The sequence below is a fragment of the Strix aluco genome, chromosome W, assembly GCF_031877795.1.
Source record: "Strix aluco isolate bStrAlu1 chromosome W, bStrAlu1.hap1, whole genome shotgun sequence".
In the NCBI taxonomy this organism is placed as follows: Eukaryota; Metazoa; Chordata; class Aves; order Strigiformes; family Strigidae; genus Strix; species Strix aluco.
Window position 1 is genome coordinate 5,203,348 of NC_133970.1, and position 5,597 is coordinate 5,208,944.

Sequence of the window (5,597 nt, forward strand, 5' to 3'; positions counted from 1 at the left end):
TACAACAGTGCAACAGCAACACAACAAAAAACAACCATAACAATAACAGTAATAACAATGAACAGAGCAAGATATCTACCGATACAGCCGTGAGAGCAGAGAGATCGCATAACACACGCGTTCACCGATTCTCTCGTGCTTCGGGCACCAGGAGGTGACGTCAGCATGGTATTGAATAACCCAGCTAGAGCTTCCCCCCACTGCTGGGGAAACTTAACCCTATCCTAGCTAAACCAGGACATAATCCACCCCTTTATTCTATACCATCTGCGTCACATCCAGCTGCCATTTACAATTAGCAATAACAAAGAAAAATTAAACAAAAGCACAGTATAATTCATGGTGTGTTTTCACCCACAATCAAGTCCCCTTGTGGCACGCATCAGACCTCTCCATCCTTCTGCATCACCCACCAGGTGCACCCAGGTCCTTGAGCAAAAGCAATCCCGTGGATGGGTTTGCCTTTGCCCGGCGCATGACTAACCCAGACCATTTTTCCCAGCAGGTCCCTCATGCGCACCACAGGGACTTTATCCCCGTCTACAACACGTGGAAGTTTTGACTGAGCCGGGCCAGCTCGATTGGCAGATCCTCTTGTGTTGACTAACCAAGTGGCCTTTGTCAGATGTGTGTCCCAGTGTTTGAAGGTTCCACCCCCCATTGCTCTCAATGTAGTTTTTAACAGCCCATTGTAGCGCTCGATCTTCCCAGAGGCTGGTGCGTGGTAGGGAATGTGGTAGACCCACTCGATGCCGTGTTCTTCTGCCCAGGCATCTATGAGGTTATTTAGGAAGTGAGTCCCTTTGTCCGACTCAATCCTCTCTGGGGTGCCGTGTCACCACAGGACTTGGTCTTCAAGGCCCAGGATGGTGTTCCGGGCGGTGGTGTGGGACACTGGATAAGTTTCGAGCCACCCAGTGGTTGCTTCCACCATTGTGAGCACGTGGCGCTTGCCTCGGCGGGTCTGTGGCAGTGTGATGTAGTCGATCTGCCAGGCCTCTCCATATTTATATTTCATCCATCGATGTTCATTCCGCTGGGGCTTCACCCGTTTGGCTTGTTTGATTGCAGCACACGTCTCACATCCGTGGATGATCTCTGCGATGGTGTCAATGGTGAGGTCCACCCCTCGATCTTGAGCCCACCTGTATGTTGCATCTCTGCCTTGGTGGCCCGAGGTCTCACGGGCCCACCGGGCTATGAACAGTTCACCTTTACACTGCCAGTCCAAGTCCACCTGAGCCACCTCGATCTTAGCAGCCTGGTCTGCCTGCTGGTTATGTTGATGTTCATCAGTGGCCCGACTCTTGGGTATATGGGCGTCCACATGGCGCACCTTCACAACGAGGTTCTCCACCCGGGCTGCAATGTCCTGCCATACTTTAGCGGCCCAGACGGGTCTGTCCTTGCGTTGCCAGTTGCTCTGTTTCCATTGCTGCAACCACATCCACAGGGCACTTGCCACCACCCACGAGTCAGTGTAGAGATAGAGTCTCGGCCACTTTTCTTGCTCAGCAATCTCCAAAGCCAGTTGGGTGGCTTTCACCTCTGCGAACTGGCTCGATTCATCTTGTCCCTCAACAGCTTCAGTGGTTCGTCGTGTGGGATACCACACAGCAGCCTTCCATCATCGATGTTTTCCCACAATGCGGCAAGACCCATCAGTGAACAGGGCATATTGTTTTTCTTCCTCTGGCAGCTCGTTATATGGTGGGGCCTCCTCAGCACGTTTCACCTCTTGTTCTGGTGACATCCCAGCATCTTTGCTCTCTGGCCAGTTCATGATCATTTCCACTAATCCTGGGCGGTCGAGGTTCCCTATTCGGGCCCGTTGTGTTATCAACGCAACCCATTTACTCCACGTGGCATCTGTTGCATGATGTGTGGAGGGAGCCTTTCCTTTGAACATCCATCCCAGCACCGGCAGTCGGGGTGCCAGGAGGAGCTGTGTCTCAGTGCCGACCACTTCTGAGGCAGCTCGAATTCCTTCATACGCTGCCAGTATCTCCTTCTCAGTCAGGGTATAGTTAGCTTCAGAGCCTTTGTATCCCCGGCTCCAAAAGCCTAGAGGTCAGCCTCGGGATTCCCCATCTGCTCTCTGCCAAAGGCTCCAGGAAGGGCCATTCTCCCCGGCTGCGGTGTAGAGCACGTTCTTAATTTCCTGCCCTGTCCAGACTGGCCCGAGGGCCACTGCCTGGGCAATCTCCTGCTTAATTTGTTCAAAGGCTTGTTGTTGCTCAGGGCCCCATTTAAAATTGTTCTTCTTGCGGGTTACGTGGTAGAGAGGGCTCACAATCAGGCTGTAGTTTGGGATGTGCATCCTCTAGAACCCCACAGCGCCCAGGAAAGACTGAGTCTCCTTTTTGGTGGTTGGTGGGGCCATGGCTGTTATCTTGTTTATCACCTCCATTGGGATGTGGCGACGCCCATCTTGCCATTTTATTCCTAGGAACTGAATCTCCCTTCCAGGCCCCTTAACTTTCTGTTGCTTGATGGCAAAACCAGCCTTCAGGAGGATTTCAATTACCTTCTTTCCTTTCTCAAAGACTTCCTCAGCTGTGTCCCCCCATACAATGATATCATCAATGAACTGCAGGTGTTCTGGAGCCCCACCTTTCTCCAGTGCAGTATGGACCAGTCTATGGCAAATGGTGGAGCTGTGTTTCCACCCCTGGGGCAATCGATTCCAGGTGTACTGGATACCCCTCCAAGTGAACGCAAACTGTGGCCTGCACTCTGGTGCTATTGGGATGGAGAAGAACGCGTTAGCGATGTCAATCGTGGCGTACCACTTGGCTGCCTTCGACTCCAGCTCATACTGGAGCTCTAGCATGTCTGGCACTGCAGCACTCATCGCTGGCGTAACTTCATTCAGGCCACGGTAGTCCACGGTCAGTCTCCATTCGCCGTTAGGTTTTCTCACTGGCCATATAGGGCTGTTGAAAGGTGAGTGAGTCTTGCTGATCACCTTCTGGCTTTCTAGTCGACGGATCAGCTGATGGATGGGGACCAGGGAATCTCGGTTAGTGCGGTACTGTCGGTGGTGCACCATCTTGGTGGCAATTGGCACTCGCTGCTCTTCAACCTTAAGCAACCCCACCACCGAGGGATCCTCTGAGAGGCCGGGTGAGGTGGACAATTGTTCAACCTCCTCCAGGGCAGCTATACCAAAGGCCCACCGGTACCCTTTTGGGTCTTTAAAGTACCCTCTCCTGAGGTAGTCTATACCTAGGATGCACGGGGCATCTGGGCCAGTCACAATGGGGTGCTTATGCCAGTCCTTCCCAGTTAAGCTTACTTCAGCCTCTAATAGGGTCAGCTGTTGGGATCCCCCTGTCACTCCGGAGATGCAGATGGATTCGACCCCACTGTGGCTTGATGGCATCAGGGTGCACTGTGCGCCAGTGTCTACCAAGGCCTTATATTCTTGTGGGTCTGATGTGCCAGGCCATCGGATCCACACCTTCCAGTATATCCGATTATCCCTTTCCTCCACCTGGCTGGAGGCAGGGCCCCTCTGTCGGGGGAGGCAGCGTGTCTGCCTCTAGTCTAACTGAAGAAGAATTTAACCTTGACGAGATTCCAGTCTATCCATGAGAGGCCAGAAAGTCCCAAGAAGTGCCATGGAAACAAGATTAGAGAACTAAGATAAGAAGAACTGTCCTGACGATTCAGGCGAGAAACTATCACCCAATCATGAACTGTTAGTTACTAAAGTAAACCAATCCTGTATGAACACCTACTTTGAAGAAGGTTATAAAAAGGCTTGTTAGAACAATAAAGGTGCTTTTGCAGCCATTTTGGTCATTTCACACAATCTGATGTTTGTCGTGTCCGTCTCTACTGCGACAAATGGTGACCCCGACGTGATCGGGCAAAGTGATTATGTAAAGGCAACGTATTCTGCGGCGGGGAGAGCTGCGGAGAAGTGTAGCAGTGGCGGGAAGAGCTGCGGAGATGGAGCCCGGTGAAGCTGAGAGCAGAGGGAATCTGCTTGGTCCGGACCTGAACTTCGACACCTAAAAAGGTGAGCCACCGGGAACGGGACTGTAATTATGGGGCAGCAATTAACAAAAGAAGAGGAGACGATTTTGTCTACCTGGAAAGCCCTATTAAAAAGAAAAGGGGTTAAAACCACAGAACAAAGCCTGAAAAAGATTTTGATATGGAGCAAGATGCAAGGCTTTGAAGCCACAACAGTAACTGCATTCAGTGTGAGTGCACGGCAAGCAGTAGGATTGAAACTATGGGATGAGGTCTCTAAAGGACAGAAAGAGGCGTGTGAGTTGGCAGCCACATGGCGTCTATTAAGGGAGACCCTGAAGGAATGGAAAGCAGAATGTGAGGCGAATGATGAGCAAAAGAAAGATGAGAAACCAGAAAATGTTAGGAAGGGGAGAGATTGTGGCCAAGGGGCAAATGAAGCCGATGCCTCAGCGTTGGCGATAGCAGGCAGGAAACCCCTCACGGGCAAAAGCAGATCACGCCCTCGCCCTCCTCCTCCTCCTCCGCCATTAAATATTTTGCGGGGCGATGAGGAGTCCCCCCCACCTAGCGGTGCAGCGGCGGCCCCTAGCGGCGCAGCAGCAGAAGGGGTGACCCCATCGGCCCCCCCCGAGGAGGAGAATACGGCGAATAACACAGAGCCGGAGAGTGAGAGCGAAAATGAAAGTGAGGGAGAAGAAGCTTTAACTGCCGCTATGCGAACTCTGCATATTACAGATAAACCCATAGTGAAAAAAGCCCAGCCATGGACTCTCCCTCCATCCACAATAACTGTAGTCCCAACATCCCCTGATCGATTTTGGGAGGGAGTTAGGAAGTATGCTGCCGAAGCTGGCAACTGGGATCTGGTTGAATGCCTCAGCCCGTACTCTCCAACCCCGGCATGTCCAAAGCCTGTAGATATAGCAGCAGAGGCTCCTGGTGCATTCCCTGTTTACAAAGCTGTTGCAGGCACAAACCAGCACGATGAGCACAATCCAATTGGCTGGAAGGTGGTGCAGGATTTGCAGAATAAAGCACAGAAATTTGGAATCAATTCTCCCGAGGTGATGCAACTTATTCGAATAATCAGCACAGATCTGCTGTGTCCATATGACATTACACATCTCGCACAAGTGCTGTTTCAGCCGGTGCAATTACAAGTGTTTCAATCTACTTGGAGGTAGATGGCACGCGCAGCCGCGCAGAATAATTTACGATTGCCACAGGATGACCCGAGGCTAGGACTTGGAGAGGATGCTTTGCTTGGTGAGGGGCCGTTTAGTAACCCTCAACTGCAAGCTACACGGCCTCCGATTGTTCTCGAACAGGCACAACATATAGGAATTACGGCATTAAAGCGAACCATGGAAATGGCAGCTCCAAAACAAAAATACATTGCTATCCACCAAGGCCCCAGAGAGCCCTTTTTGCAGTTTGTAGAAAAAATATCTGCCGCACTGGAAAAACAGGTAGAAGATGAGACGTTAAGGCAAATGTTGTGCAAACAGTTAGCAAAAGATAATGCTAATGAGGACTGTCAAAAGATAATACAGTCTTTACCGGGAGATCCTTCCATTCCTGACATGGTGGCTGTGTGTTCTAAGGTTGGG